The sequence below is a fragment of the Ranitomeya variabilis genome, chromosome 3 (genome assembly GCF_051348905.1).
Source record: "Ranitomeya variabilis isolate aRanVar5 chromosome 3, aRanVar5.hap1, whole genome shotgun sequence".
NCBI classification, from domain to species: Eukaryota; Metazoa; Chordata; class Amphibia; order Anura; family Dendrobatidae; genus Ranitomeya; species Ranitomeya variabilis.
This window is the reverse complement of record NC_135234.1, coordinates 457,715,769-457,733,125: the sequence shown is the minus strand read 5'-3', so window position 1 is coordinate 457,733,125 and position 17,357 is coordinate 457,715,769.

Here is a 17,357-nt window from a genome sequence, read left to right as displayed (position 1 = left end):
CAAGCCAAAAATGGCTGATTTTCAGCAAAAAGTTTTTTTGCCACAAATCAAACAAGCACTATACCCCCTCTTTGGGAACTCTTTTGGGATGCTTTCCAACATAGTTTTAACCCTCTAGATGTAGAAGTAGAAGAATTAAGTGATTTTTCGCAAAACCTGAAAACGTCAAAAAATCTAATACCCGGCCAAGCCAAAAATGGCTAATTTTCAGCCAACATTTTTTTCCACAAATCAAATACGCACTATACCCCCTCTTTGGGAACTCTTTTGGGATGCTTTCCAACATAGTTTTAACCCTGTAGATGTAGAAGTAGGAGAATTAAGTGATTTTTCACAAAACCTGAAAACGTCAAAAAATCTGATACCCGGCCAAGCCAAAAATGGCTGATTTTCAGGCAAAAATTTTTTTTACACAAATCAACCACGCACTATACCCCCTCTTTGGGAACTCTTTTGGGATGCTTTACAACATAGTTTTAAACCATTAGATGTAGAAGTAGGAGAATTAAGTGATTTTTCGCAAAACCTGAAAACGTCAAAAAATCTAATACCCGGCCAAGCCAAAAATAGCCGATTTTCAGCCAAAATTTTTTTTTCACAAATCAAACACGCACTATACCCCCTCTTTGGGAACTCTTTTGGGATGCTTTCCAACATAGTTTTAACCCTCTAGATGTAGAAGTAGGAGAATGAAGTGATTTTTCGCAAAACCTGAAAATGTCAAAAATCTAATACCCGGCCAAGCCAAAAATGGCTGATTTTCAGCCAAAATTTTTTTTCCTCAAATCAAACACGCACTATACCCCCTCTTTGGGAACTCTTTTGGGATGCTTTCCAACATAGTTTTAACCCTCTAGATGTAGAAGTAGGAGAATTAAGTGATTTTTTGCAAAACCTGAAAATGTCAAAAATCTAATACCCGGCCAAGCCAAAAATGGCTGATTTTCAGCCAAAATTTTTTTTTCCACAAATCAAACGCGCACTATACCCCCTCTTTGGGAACTCTTTTGGGATGCTTTCCAACATACTTTTAACCCTCTAGATGTAGAAGTAGGAGAATTAAGTGATTTTTCACAAAACCTGAAAACATCAAAAAATCTAATACCCGGCCAAGCCAAAAATGGCTGATTTTCAGCAAAAAGTTTTTTTGCCACAAATCAAACAAGCACTATACCCCCTCTTTGGGAACTCTTTTGGGATGCTTTACAACATAGTTTTAAACCTCTAGATGTAGAAGTAGGAGAATGAAGTGATTTTTCGCAAAACCTGATATTGTCAAAAAATCTAATACCCGGCCAAGCCAAAAATGGCTAATTTTCAGCCAAATTTTTTTTTGCCACAAATCAAATACGCACTATACCCCCTCTTTGGGAACTCTTTTGGGATGCTTTCCAACATAGTTTTAACCCTCTAGATGTAGAAGTAGGAGAATTAAGTGATTTTTCGCAAAACCTGAAAACGTCAAAAAATCTGATACCCGGCCAAGCCAAAAATGGCTGATTTTCAGGCAAAATTTTTTTTTCCACAAATCAAACGCGCACTATACCCCCTCTTTGGGAACTCTTTTGGGATGCTTTCCAACATAGTTTTAACCCTCTAGATGTAGAAGTAGGAGAATTAAGTGATTTTTCACAAAACCTGAAAACATCAAAAAATCTAATACCCGGCCAAGCCAAAAATGGCTGATTTTCAACAAAAAGTTTTTTTTACCACAAATCAAACAAGCACTATACCCCCTCTTTGGGAACTCTTTTGGGATGCTTTCCAACATAGTTTTAACCCTCTAGATGTAGAAGTAGAAGAATTAAGTGATTTTTCACAAAACAAGAAAAGGTCAATAAATCTAATACCCGGCCAAGCCAAAAATGGCTGATTTTCAGCCAAAAATTTTTTTTCCAAAAATCAAACATGCACTACACCCCCTCTTTGGGAACTCTTTTGGGATGCTTTCCAACATAGTTTTAAACCTCTACATGTAGAAGTAGGAGAATTAAGTGATTTTTCGCAAAACCTGAAAACGTCAAAAAATCTGATACCCGGCCAAGCCAAAAATGGCTGATTTTCAGGCAAAATTTTTTTTTCCACAAATCAACCACGCACTATACCCCCTCTTTGGGAACTCTTTTGGGATGCTTTACAACATAGTTTTAAACCTCTACATGTAGAAGTAGGAGAATTAAGTGATTTTTCGCAAAACCTGAAAACGTCAAAAAATCTAATACCCGGCCAAGCCAAAAATAGCCGATTTTCAGCCAAAATTTTTTTTTCACAAATCAAACACGCACTATACCCCCTTTTTGGGAACTCTTTTGGGATGCTTTCCAACATAGTTTTAACCCTGTAGATGAAGAAGTAGGAGAATTAAGTGATTTTTCGCAAAACCTGAAAACGTCAAAAAATCTGATACCCGGCCAAGCCAAAAATGGCTGATTTTCAGCCCAAATTTTTTTTTTCCTCAAATCAAACACGCACTATACCCCCTCTTTGGGAACTCTTTTGGGATGCTTTCCAACATAGTTTTAACCCTCTAGATGTAGAAGTAGGAGAATTAAGTGATTTTTCACTAAACCTGAAAACGTCAAAAAATCTAATACCCGGCCAAGCCAAAAATGGCTGATTTTCAGCAAAAAGTTTTTTTGCCACAAATCAAACAAGCACTATACCCCCTCTTTGGGAACTCTTTTGGGATGCTTTCCAACATAGTTTTAACCCTCTAGATGTAGAAGTAGGAGAATTAAGTGATTTTTCACAAAACCTGAAAACGTCAAAAAATCTAATACCCGGCCAAGCCAAAAATGGCTGATTTTCAGCAAAAAGTTTTTTTGCCACAAATCAACCACGCACTATACCCCCTCTTTGGGAACTCTTTTGGGATGCTTTACAACATAGTTTTAAACCTCTAGATGTAGAAGTAGGAGAATGAAGTGATTTTTCGCAAAACCTGAAAACGTCAAAAAATCTAATACCCGGCCAAGCCAAAAATGGCTAATTTTCAGCCAAATTTTTTTTTGCCACAAATCAAATACGCACTATACCCCCTCTTTGGGAACTCTTTTGGGATGCTTTCCAACATAGTTTTAACCCTCTAGATGTAGAAGTAGGAGAATTAAGTGATTTTTCACAAAACCTGAAAACGTCAAAAAATCTAATACCCGGCCAAGCCAAAAATGGCTGATTTTCAGCAAAAAGTTTTTTTGCCACAAATCAAACAAGCACTATACCCCCTCTTTGGGAACTCTTTTGGGATGCTTTCCAACATAGTTTTAACCCTCTAGATGTAGAAGTAGAAGAATTAAGTGATTTTTCGCAAAACCTGAAAACGTCAAAAAATCTAATACCCGGCCAAGCCAAAAATGGCTAATTTTCAGCCAACATTTTTTCCACAAATCAAATACGCACTATACCCCCTCTTTGGGAACTCTTTTGGGATGCTTTCCCACATAGTTTTAACCCTGTAGATGTAGAAGTAGGAGAATTAAGTGATTTTTCGCAAAACCTGAAAACGTCAAAAAATCTAATACCCGGCCAAGCCAAAAATAGCCGATTTTCAGCCAAAATTTTTTTTTCACAAATCAAACACGCACTATACCCCCTTTTTGGGAACTCTTTTGGGATGCTTTCCAACATAGTTTTAACCCTCTAGATGTAGAAGTAGAAGAATTAAGTGATTTTTCACAAAACAAGAAAAGGTCAATAAATCTAATACCCGGCCAAGCCAAAAATGGCTGATTTTCAGCCAAAAATTTTTTTTCCAAAAATCAAACACGCACTACACCCCCTCTTTGGGAACTCTTTTGGGATGCTTTCCAACATAGTTTTAACCCTGTAGATGTAGAAGTAGGAGAGTTAAGTGATTTTTTGCAAAACCTGAAAACGTCAAAAAATCTAATACACGGCCAAGCCAAAAATGGCTGATTTTCAGCCCAAATTTTTTTTTTCCTCAAATCAAACACGCACTATACCCCCTCTTTGGGAACTCTTTTGGGATGCTTTCCAACATAGTTTTAACCCTCTAGATGTAGAAGTAGGAGAATTAAGTGATTTTTCACTAAACCTGAAAACGTCAAAAAATCTAATACCCGGCCAAGCCAAAAATGGCTGATTTTCAGCAAAAAGTTTTTTTGCCACAAATCAAACAAGCACTATACCCCCTCTTTGGGAACTCTTTTGGGATGCTTTCCAACATAGTTTTAACCCTCTAGATGTAGAAGTAGAAGAATTAAGTGATTTTTCGCAAAACCTGAAAACGTCAAAAAATCTAATACCCGGCCAAGCCAAAAATGGCTAATTTTCAGCCAACATTTTTTTCCACAAATCAAATACGCACTATACCCCCTCTTTGGGAACTCTTTTGGGATGCTTTCCAACATAGTTTTAACCCTGTAGATGTAGAAGTAGGAGAATTAAGTGATTTTTCACAAAACCTGAAAACGTCAAAAAATCTGATACCCGGCCAAGCCAAAAATGGCTGATTTTCAGGCAAAAATTTTTTTTACACAAATCAACCACGCACTATACCCCCTCTTTGGGAACTCTTTTGGGATGCTTTACAACATAGTTTTAAACCATTAGATGTAGAAGTAGGAGAATTAAGTGATTTTTCGCAAAACCTGAAAACGTCAAAAAATCTAATACCCGGCCAAACCAAAAATGGCTGATTTTCAGCAAAAAGTTTTTTTGCCACAAATCAACCACGCACTATACCCCCTCTTTGGGAACTCTTTTGGGATGCTTTACAACATAGTTTTAAACCTCTAGATGTAGAAGTAGGAGAATGAAGTGATTTTTCGCAAAACCTGAAAACGTCAAAAAATCTAATACCCGGCCAAGCCAAAAATGGCTAATTTTCAGCCAAATTTTTTTTTGCCACAAATCAAATACGCACTATACCCCCTCTTTGGGAACTCTTTTGGGATGCTTTCCAACATAGTTTTAACCCTCTAGATGTAGAAGTAGGAGAATTAAGTGATTTTTCACAAAACCTGAAAACGTCAAAAAATCTAATACCCGGCCAAGCCAAAAATGGCTAATTTTCAGCCAACATTTTTTCCACAAATCAAATACGCACTACACCCCCTCTTTGGGAACTCTTTTGGGATGCTTTCCAACATAGTTTTAACCCTCTAGATGTAGAAGTAGAAGAATTAAGTGATTTTTCGCAAAACCTGAAAACGTCAAAAAATCTAATACCCGGCCAAGCCAAAAATGGCTAATTTTCAGCCAAATTTTTTTTTGCCACAAATCAAATACGCACTATACCCCCTCTTTGGGAACTCTTTTGGGATGCTTTCCAACATAGTTTTAACCCTCTAGATGTAGAAGTAGGAGAATTAAGTGATTTTTCACAAAACCTGAAAACGTCAAAAAATCTAATACCCGGCCAAGCCAAAAATGGCTGATTTTCAGCAAAAAGTTTTTTTGCCACAAATCAAACAAGCACTATACCCCCTCTTTGGGAACTCTTTTGGGATGCTTTCCAACATAGTTTTAACCCTCTAGATGTAGAAGTAGAAGAATTAAGTGATTTTTCGCAAAACCTGAAAACGTCAAAAAATCTAATACCCGGCCAAGCCAAAAATGGCTAATTTTCAGCCAACATTTTTTCCACAAATCAAATACGCACTATACCCCCTCTTTGGGAACTCTTTTGGGATGCTTTCCCACATAGTTTTAACCCTGTAGATGTAGAAGTAGGAGAATTAAGTGATTTTTCGCAAAACCTGAAAACGTCAAAAAATCTAATACCCGGCCAAGCCAAAAATAGCCGATTTTCAGCCAAAATTTTTTTTTCACAAATCAAACACGCACTATACCCCCTTTTTGGGAACTCTTTTGGGATGCTTTCCAACATAGTTTTAACCCTCTAGATGTAGAAGTAGAAGAATTAAGTGATTTTTCACAAAACAAGAAAAGGTCAATAAATCTAATACCCGGCCAAGCCAAAAATGGCTGATTTTCAGCCAAAAATTTTTTTTCCAAAAATCAAACACGCACTACACCCCCTCTTTGGGAACTCTTTTGGGATGCTTTCCAACATAGTTTTAACCCTGTAGATGTAGAAGTAGGAGAGTTAAGTGATTTTTTGCAAAACCTGAAAACGTCAAAAAATCTAATACACGGCCAAGCCAAAAATGGCTGATTTTCAGCCCAAATTTTTTTTTTCCTCAAATCAAACACGCACTATACCCCCTCTTTGGGAACTCTTTTGGGATGCTTTCCAACATAGTTTTAACCCTCTAGATGTAGAAGTAGGAGAATTAAGTGATTTTTCACTAAACCTGAAAACGTCAAAAAATCTAATACCCGGCCAAGCCAAAAATGGCTGATTTTCAGCAAAAAGTTTTTTTGCCACAAATCAAACAAGCACTATACCCCCTCTTTGGGAACTCTTTTGGGATGCTTTCCAACATAGTTTTAACCCTCTAGATGTAGAAGTAGGAGAATTAAGTGATTTTTTGCAAAACCTGAAAATGTCAAAAATCTAATACCCGGCCAAGCCAAAAATGGCTGATTTTCAGCCAAAATTTTTTTTTCCACAAATCAAACGCGCACTATACCCCCTCTTTGGGAACTCTTTTGGGATGCTTTCCAACATACTTTTAACCCTCTAGATGTAGAAGTAGGAGAATTAAGTGATTTTTCACAAAACCTGAAAACATCAAAAAATCTAATACCCGGCCAAGCCAAAAATGGCTGATTTTCAGCAAAAAGTTTTTTTGCCACAAATCAAACAAGCACTATACCCCCTCTTTGGGAACTCTTTTGGGATGCTTTACAACATAGTTTTAAACCTCTAGATGTAGAAGTAGGAGAATGAAGTGATTTTTCGCAAAACCTGATATTGTCAAAAAATCTAATACCCGGCCAAGCCAAAAATGGCTAATTTTCAGCCAAATTTTTTTTTGCCACAAATCAAATACGCACTATACCCCCTCTTTGGGAACTCTTTTGGGATGCTTTCCAACATAGTTTTAACCCTCTAGATGTAGAAGTAGGAGAATTAAGTGATTTTTCGCAAAACCTGAAAACGTCAAAAAATCTGATACCCGGCCAAGCCAAAAATGGCTGATTTTCAGGCAAAATTTTTTTTTCCACAAATCAAACGCGCACTATACCCCCTCTTTGGGAACTCTTTTGGGATGCTTTCCAACATAGTTTTAACCCTCTAGATGTAGAAGTAGGAGAATTAAGTGATTTTTCACAAAACCTGAAAACATCAAAAAATCTAATACCCGGCCAAGCCAAAAATGGCTGATTTTCAACAAAAAGTTTTTTTTTACCACAAATCAAACAAGCACTATACCCCCTCTTTGGGAACTCTTTTGGGATGCTTTCCAACATAGTTTTAACCCTCTAGATGTAGAAGTAGAAGAATTAAGTGATTTTTCACAAAACAAGAAAAGGTCAATAAATCTAATACCCGGCCAAGCCAAAAATGGCTGATTTTCAGCCAAAAATTTTTTTTCCAAAAATCAAACATGCACTACACCCCCTCTTTGGGAACTCTTTTGGGATGCTTTCCAACATAGTTTTAAACCTCTACATGTAGAAGTAGGAGAATTAAGTGATTTTTCGCAAAACCTGAAAACGTCAAAAAATCTAATACCCGGCCAAGCCAAAAATAGCCGATTTTCAGCCAAAATTTTTTTTTCACAAATCAAACACGCACTATACCCCCTTTTTGGGAACTCTTTTGGGATGCTTTCCAACATAGTTTTAACCCTGTAGATGTAGAAGTAGGAGAGTTAAGTGATTTTTTGCAAAACCTGAAAACGTCAAAAAATCTAATACACGGCCAAGCCAAAAATGGCTGATTTTCAGCCCAAATTTTTTTTTTCCTCAAATCAAACACGCACTATACCCCCTCTTTGGGAACTCTTTTGGGATGCTTTCCAACATAGTTTTAACCCTCTAGATGTAGAAGTAGGAGAATTAAGTGATTTTTCACAAAACCTGAAAACGTCAAAAAATCTAATACCCGGCCAAGCCAAAAATGGCTGATTTTCAGCAAAAAGTTTTTTTGCCACAAATCAAACAAGCACTATACCCCCTCTTTGGGAACTCTTTTGGGATGCTTTCCAACATAGTTTTAACCCTCTAGATGTAGAAGTAGAAGAATTAAGTGATTTTTCGCAAAACCTGAAAACGTCAAAAAATCTAATACCCGGCCAAGCCAAAAAAGGCTAATTTTCAGCCAACATTTTTTTCCACAAATCAAATACGCACTATAGCCCCTCTTTGGGAACTCTTTTGGAATGCTTTCCAACATAGTTTTAACCCTGTAGATGAAGAAGTAGGAGAATTAAGTGATTTTTCGCAAAACCTGAAAACGTCAAAAAATCTGATACCCGGCCAAGCCAAAAATGGCTGATTTTCAGGCAAAAAATTTTTTTCCACAAATCAACCACGCACTATACCCCCTCTTTGGGAACTCTTTTGGGATGCTTTACAACATAGTTTTAAACCTCTAGATGTAGAAGTAGGAGAATTAAGTGATTTTTCGCAAAACCTGAAAACGTCAAAAAATCTAATACCCGGCCAAGCCAAAAATAGCCGATTTTCAGCCAAAATTTTTTTTTCACAAATCAAACACGCACTATACCCCCTCTTTGGGAACTCTTTTGGGATGCTTTCCAACATAGTTTTAACCCTCTAGATGTAGAAGTAGGAGAATGAAGTTATTTTTCGCAAAACCTGAAAATGTCAAAAATCTAATACCCGGCCAAGCCAAAAATGGCTGATTTTCAGCCAAAATTTTTTTTCCTCAAATCAAACACGCACTATACCCCCTCTTTGGGAACTCTTTTGGGATGCTTTCCAACATAGTTTTAACCCTCTAGATGTAGAAGTAGGAGAATGAAGTGATTTTTTGCAAAACCTGAAAATGTCAAAAATCTAATACCCGGCCAAGCCAAAAATGGCTGATTTTCAGCCAAAAATTTTTTTTCCACAAATCAAACGCGCACTATACCCCCTCTTTGGGAACTCTTTTGGGATGCTTTCCAACATAGTTTTAACCCTCTAGATGTAGAAGTAGGAGAATTAAGTGATTTTTCACAAAACCTGAAAACATCAAAAAATCTAATACCCGGCCAAGCCAAAAATGGCTGATTTTCAGCAAAAAGTTTTTTTGCCACAAATCAAACAAGCACTATACCCCCTCTTTGGGAACTCTTTTGGGATGCTTTCCAACATAGTTTTAACCCTCTAGATGTAGAAGTAGGAGAATTAAGTGATTTTTCACAAAACCTGAAAACGTCAAAAAATCTAATACCCGGCCAAGCCAAAAATGGCTGATTTTCAGCAAAAAGTTTTTTTGCCACAAATCAACCACGCACTATACCCCCTCTTTGGGAACTCTTTTGGGATGCTTTACAACATAGTTTTAAACCTCTAGATGTAGAAGTAGGAGAATGAAGTGATTTTTCGCAAAACCTGAAAACGTCAAAAAATCTAATACCCGGCCAAGCCAAAAATGGCTAATTTTCAGCCAAATTTTTTTTTGCCACAAATCAAATACGCACTATACCCCCTCTTTGGGAACTCTTTTGGGATGCTTTCCAACATAGTTTTAACCCTCTAGATGTAGAAGTAGGAGAATTAAGTGATTTTTCACAAAACCTGAAAACGTCAAAAAATCTAATACCCGGCCAAGCCAAAAATGGCTGATTTTCAGCAAAAAGTTTTTTTGCCACAAATCAAACAAGCACTATACCCCCTCTTTGGGAACTCTTTTGGGATGCTTTCCAACATAGTTTTAACCCTCTAGATGTAGAAGTAGAAGAATTAAGTGATTTTTCGCAAAACCTGAAAACGTCAAAAAATCTAATACCCGGCCAAGCCAAAAATGGCTAATTTTCAGCCAACATTTTTTCCACAAATCAAATACGCACTATACCCCCTCTTTGGGAACTCTTTTGGGATGCTTTCCAACATAGTTTTAACCCTGTAGATGTAGAAGTAGGAGAATTAAGTGATTTTTCGCAAAACCTGAAAACGTCAAAAAATCTAATACCCGGCCAAGCCAAAAATAGCCGATTTTCAGCCAAAATTTTTTTTTCACAAATCAAACACGCACTATACCCCCTTTTTGGGAACTCTTTTGGGATGCTTTCCAACATAGTTTTAACCCTCTAGATGTAGAAGTAGAAGAATTAAGTGATTTTTCACAAAACAAGAAAAGGTCAATAAATCTAATACCCGGCCAAGCCAAAAATGGCTGATTTTCAGCCAAAAATTTTTTTTCCAAAAATCAAACACGCACTACACCCCCTCTTTGGGAACTCTTTTGGGATGCTTTCCAACATAGTTTTAACCCTGTAGATGTAGAAGTAGGAGAGTTAAGTGATTTTTTGCAAAACCTGAAAACGTCAAAAAATCTAATACACGGCCAAGCCAAAAATGGCTGATTTTCAGCCCAAATTTTTTTTTTCCTCAAATCAAACACGCACTATACCCCCTCTTTGGGAACTCTTTTGGGATGCTTTCCAACATAGTTTTAACCCTCTAGATGTAGAAGTAGGAGAATTAAGTGATTTTTCACTAAACCTGAAAACGTCAAAAAATCTAATACCCGGCCAAGCCAAAAATGGCTGATTTTCAGCAAAAAGTTTTTTTGCCACAAATCAAACAAGCACTATACCCCCTCTTTGGGAACTCTTTTGGGATGCTTTCCAACATAGTTTTAACCCTCTAGATGTAGAAGTAGAAGAATTAAGTGATTTTTCGCAAAACCTGAAAACGTCCAAAAATCTAATACCCGGCCAAGCCAAAAATGGCTAATTTTCAGCCAACATTTTTTTCCACAAATCAAATACGCACTATACCCCCTCTTTGGGAACTCTTTTGGGATGCTTTCCAACATAGTTTTAACCCTGTAGATGTAGAAGTAGGAGAATTAAGTGATTTTTCACAAAACCTGAAAACGTCAAAAAATCTGATACCCGGCCAAGCCAAAAATGGCTGATTTTCAGGCAAAAATTTTTTTTCCACAAATCAACCACGCACTATACCCCCTCTTTGGGAACTCTTTTGGGATGCTTTACAACATAGTTTTAAACCATTAGATGTAGAAGTAGGAGAATTAAGTGATTTTTCGCAAAACCTGAAAACGTCAAAAAATCTAATACCCGGCCAAGCCAAAAATAGCCGATTTTCAGCCAAAATTTTTTTTTCACAAATCAAACACGCACTATACCCCCTCTTTGGGAACTCTTTTGGGATGCTTTCCAACATAGTTTTAACCCTCTAGATGTAGAAGTAGGAGAATGAAGTGATTTTTCGCAAAACCTGAAAATGTCAAAAATCTAATACCCGGCCAAGCCAAAAATGGCTGATTTTCAGCCAAAATTTTTTTTCCTCAAATCAAACACGCACTATACCCCCTCTTTGGGAACTCTTTTGGGATGCTTTCCAACATAGTTTTAACCCTCTAGATGTAGAAGTAGGAGAATTAAGTGATTTTTTGCAAAACCTGAAAATGTCAAAAATCTAATACCCGGCCAAGCCAAAAATGGCTGATTTTTCAGCCAAAATTTTTTTTTCCACAAATCAAACGCGCACTATACCCCCTCTTTGGGAACTCTTTTGGGATGCTTTCCAACATAGTTTTAACCCTCTAGATGTAGAAGTAGGAGAATTAAGTGATTTTTCACAAAACCTGAAAACATCAAAAAATCTAATACCCGGCCAAGCCAAAAATGGCTGATTTTCAGCAAAAAGTTTTTTTGCCACAAATCAAACAAGCACTATACCCCCTCTTTGGGAACTCTTTTGGGATGCTTTACAACATAGTTTTAAACCTCTAGATGTAGAAGTAGGAGAATGAAGTGATTTTTCGCAAAACCTGAAAATGTCAAAAAATCTAATACCCGGCCAAGCCAAAAATGGCTAATTTTCAGCCAAATTTTTTTTTGCCACAAATCAAATACGCACTATACCCCCTCTTTGGGAACTCTTTTGGGATGCTTTCCAACATAGTTTTAACCCTCTAGATGTAGAAGTAGAAGAATTAAGTGATTTTTCGCAAAACCTGAAAACGTCAAAAAATCTAATACCCGGCCAAGCCAAAAATGGCTAATTTTCAGCCAACATTTTTTCCACAAATCAAATACGCACTATACCCCCTCTTTGGGAACTCTTTTGGGATGCTTTCCAACATAGTTTTAACCCTGTAGATGTAGAAGTAGGAGAATTAAGTGATTTTTCGCAAAACCTGAAAACGTCAAAAAATCTAATACCCGGCCAAGCCAAAAATAGCCGATTTTCAGCCAAAATTTTTTTTTCACAAATCAAACACGCACTATACCCCCTTTTTGGGAACTCTTTTGGGATGCTTTCCAACATAGTTTTAACCCTCTAGATGTAGAAGTAGAAGAATTAAGTGATTTTTCACAAAACAAGAAAAGGTCAATAAATCTAATACCCGGCCAAGCCAAAAATGGCTGATTTTCAGCCAAAAATTTTTTTTCCAAAAATCAAACACGCACTACACCCCCTCTTTGGGAACTCTTTTGGGATGCTTTCCAACATAGTTTTAACCCTGTAGATGTAGAAGTAGGAGAGTTAAGTGATTTTTTGCAAAACCTGAAAACGTCAAAAAATCTAATACACGGCCAAGCCAAAAATGGCTGATTTTCAGCCCAAATTTTTTTTTTCCTCAAATCAAACACGCACTATACCCCCTCTTTGGGAACTCTTTTGGGATGCTTTCCAACATAGTTTTAACCCTCTAGATGTAGAAGTAGGAGAATTAAGTGATTTTTCACTAAACCTGAAAACGTCAAAAAATCTAATACCCGGCCAAGCCAAAAATGGCTGATTTTCAGCAAAAAGTTTTTTTGCCACAAATCAAACAAGCACTATACCCCCTCTTTGGGAACTCTTTTGGGATGCTTTCCAACATAGTTTTAACCCTCTAGATGTAGAAGTAGAAGAATTAAGTGATTTTTCGCAAAACCTGAAAACGTCCAAAAATCTAATACCCGGCCAAGCCAAAAATGGCTAATTTTCAGCCAACATTTTTTTCCACAAATCAAATACGCACTATACCCCCTCTTTGGGAACTCTTTTGGGATGCTTTCCAACATAGTTTTAACCCTGTAGATGTAGAAGTAGGAGAATTAAGTGATTTTTCACAAAACCTGAAAACGTCAAAAAATCTGATACCCGGCCAAGCCAAAAATGGCTGATTTTCAGGCAAAAATTTTTTTTCCACAAATCAACCACGCACTATACCCCCTCTTTGGGAACTCTTTTGGGATGCTTTACAACATAGTTTTAAACCATTAGATGTAGAAGTAGGAGAATTAAGTGATTTTTCGCAAAACCTGAAAACGTCAAAAAATCTAATACCCGGCCAAGCCAAAAATAGCCGATTTTCAGCCAAAATTTTTTTTTCACAAATCAAACACGCACTATACCCCCTCTTTGGGAACTCTTTTGGGATGCTTTCCAACATAGTTTTAACCCTCTAGATGTAGAAGTAGGAGAATGAAGTGATTTTTCGCAAAACCTGAAAATGTCAAAAATCTAATACCCGGCCAAGCCAAAAATGGCTGATTTTCAGCCAAAATTTTTTTTCCTCAAATCAAACACGCACTATACCCCCTCTTTGGGAACTCTTTTGGGATGCTTTCCAACATAGTTTTAACCCTCTAGATGTAGAAGTAGGAGAATTAAGTGATTTTTTGCAAAACCTGAAAATGTCAAAAATCTAATACCCGGCCAAGCCAAAAATGGCTGATTTTTCAGCCAAAATTTTTTTTTCCACAAATCAAACGCGCACTATACCCCCTCTTTGGGAACTCTTTTGGGATGCTTTCCAACATAGTTTTAACCCTCTAGATGTAGAAGTAGGAGAATTAAGTGATTTTTCACAAAACCTGAAAACATCAAAAAATCTAATACCCGGCCAAGCCAAAAATGGCTGATTTTCAGCAAAAAGTTTTTTTGCCACAAATCAAACAAGCACTATACCCCCTCTTTGGGAACTCTTTTGGGATGCTTTACAACATAGTTTTAAACCTCTAGATGTAGAAGTAGGAGAATGAAGTGATTTTTCGCAAAACCTGAAAATGTCAAAAAATCTAATACCCGGCCAAGCCAAAAATGGCTAATTTTCAGCCAAATTTTTTTTTGCCACAAATCAAATACGCACTATACCCCCTCTTTGGGAACTCTTTTGGGATGCTTTCCAACATAGTTTTAACCCTCTAGATGTAGAAGTAGGAGAATTAAGTGATTTTTCACAAAACCTGAAAACGTCAAAAAATCTAATACCCGGCCAAGCCAAAAATGGCTGATTTTCAGCAAAAAGTTTTTTTGCCACAAATCAAACAAGCACTATACCCCCTCTTTGGGAACTCTTTTGGGATGCTTTCCAACATAGTTTTAACCCTCTAGATGTAGAAGTAGAAGAATTAAGTGATTTTTCGCAAAACCTGAAAACGTCAAAAAATCTAATACCCGGCCAAGCCAAAAATGGCTGATTTTCAGCAAAAAGTTTTTTTGCCACAAATCAAACAAGCACTATACCCCCTCTTTGGGAACTCTTTTGGGATGCTTTCCAACATAGTTTTAACCCTGTAGATGTAGAAGTAGGAGAATTAAGTGATTTTTCGCAAAACCTGAAAACGTCAAAAAATCTAATACCCGGCCAAGCCAAAAATAGCCGATTTTCAGCCAAAATTTTTTTTTCACAAATCAAACACGCACTATACCCCCTTTTTGGGAACTCTTTTGGGATGCTTTCCAACATAGTTTTAACCCTCTAGATGTAGAAGTAGAAGAATTAAGTGATTTTTCACAAAACAAGAAAAGGTCAATAAATCTAATACCCGGCCAAGCCAAAAATGGCTGATTTTCAGCCAAATTTTTTTTTCCAAAAATCAAACACGCACTACACCCCCTCTTTGGGAACTCTTTTGGGATGCTTTCCAACATAGTTTTAACCCTGTAGATGTAGAAGTAGGAGAGTTAAGTGATTTTTTGCAAAACCTGAAAACGTCAAAAAATCTAATACCCGGCCAAGCCAAAAATGGCTAATTTTCAGCCAACATTTTTTTCCACAAATCAAATACGCACTATACCCCCTCTTTGGGAACTCTTTTGGGATGCTTTCCAACATAGTTTTAACCCTGTAGATGTAGAAGTAGGAGAATTAAGTGATTTTTCGCAAAACCTGAAAACGTCAAAAAATCTGATACCCGGCCAAGCCAAAAATGGCTGATTTTCAGGCAAAATTTTTTTTTCCACAAATCAACCACGCACTATACCCCCTCTTTGGGAACTCTTTTGGGATGCTTTACAACATAGTTTTAAACCTCTAGATGTAGAAGTAGGAGAATTAAGTGATTTTTCGCAAAACCTGAAAACGTCAAAAAATCTAATACCCGGCCAAGCCAAAAATAGCCGATTTTCAGCCAAAATTTTTTTTTCACAAATCAAACACGCACTATACCCCCTCTTTGGGAACTCTTTTGGGATGCTTTCCAACATAGTTTTAACCCTCTAGATGTAGAAGTAGGAGAATGAAGTGATTTTTCGCAAAACCTGAAAATGTCAAAAATCTAATACCCGGCCAAGCCAAAAATGGCTGATTTTCAGCCAAAATTTTTTTTCCTCAAATCAAACACGCACTATACCCCCTCTTTGGGAACTCTTTTGGGATGCTTTCCAACATAGTTTTAACCCTCTAGATGTAGAAGTAGGAGAATGAAGTGATTTTTCGCAAAACCTGAAAATGTCAAAAATCTAATACCCGGCCAAGCCAAAAATGGCTGATTTTCAGCCAAAATTTTTTTTTCCCCAAATCAAACACGCACTATACCCCTTCTTTGGGAACTCTTTTGGGATGCTTTCCAACATAGTTTTAACCCTCTAGATGTAGAAGTAGGAGAATGAAGTGATTTTTTGCAAAACCTGAAAATGTCAAAAATCTAATACCCGGCCAAGCCAAAAATGGCTGATTTTCAGCCAATATTTTTTTTCCACAAATCAAACGCGCACTATACCCCCTCTTTGGGAACTCTTTTGGGATGCTTTCCAACATAGTTTTAACCCTCTAGATGTAGAAGTAGGAGAATTAAGTGATTTTTCACAAAACCTGAAAACATCAAAAAATCTAATACCCGGCCAAGCCAAAAATGGCTGATTTTCAGCAAAAAGTTTTTTTGCCACAAATCAAACAAGCACTATACCCCCTCTTTGGGAACTCTTTTGGGATGCTTTCCAACATAGTTTTAACCCTCTAGATGTAGAAGTAGGAGAATTAAGTGATTTTTCACAAAACCTGAAAACGTCAAAAAATCTAATACCCGGCCAAGCCAAAAATGGCTAATTTTCAGCCAAATTTTTTTTTGCCACAAATCAAATACGCACTATACCCCCTCTTTGGGAACTCTTTTGGGATGCTTTCCAACATAGTTTTAACCCTCTAGATGTAGAAGTAGGAGAATTAAGTGATTTTTCACAAAACCTGAAAACGTCAAAAAATCTAATACCCGGCCAAGCCAAAAATGGCTGATTTTCAGCAAAAAGTTTTTTTGCCACAAATCAAACAAGCACTATACCCCCTCTTTGGGAACTCTTTTGGGATGCTTTCCAACATAGTTTTAACCCTCTAGATGTAGAAGTAGAAGAATTAAGTGATTTTTCGCAAAACCTGAAAACGTCAAAAAATCTAATACCCGGCCAAGCCAAAAATGGCTAATTTTCAGCCAACATTTTTTCCACAAATCAAATACGCACTATACCCCCTCTTTGGGAACTCTTTTGGGATGCTTTCCAACATAGTTTTAACCCTGTAGATGTAGAAGTAGGAGAATTAAGTGATTTTTCACAAAACCTGAAAACGTCAAAAAATCTGATACCCGGCCAAGCCAAAAATGGCTGATTTTCAGGCAAAATTTTTTTTTCCACAAATCAACCACGCACTATACCCCCTCTTTGGGAACTCTTTTGGGATGCTTTACAACATAGTTTTAAACCTCTAGATGTAGAAGTAGGAGAATTAAGTGATTTTTCGCAAAACCTGAAAACGTCAAAAAATCTAATACCCGGCCAAGCCAAAAATGGCTAATTTTCAGCCAAAATTTTTTTTGCCACAAATCAAATACGCACTATACCCCCTCTTTGGGAACTCTTTTGGGATGCTTTCCAACATAGTTTTAACCCTCTAGATGTAGAAGTAGAAGAATTAAGTGATTTTTCGCAAAACCTGAAAACGTCAAAAAATCTAATACCCGGCCAAGCCAAAAATGGCTAATTTTCAGCCAACATTTTTTTTCCACAAATCAAATACGCACTATACCCCCTCTTTGGGAATTCTTTTGGGATGCTTTCCAACATAGTTTTAA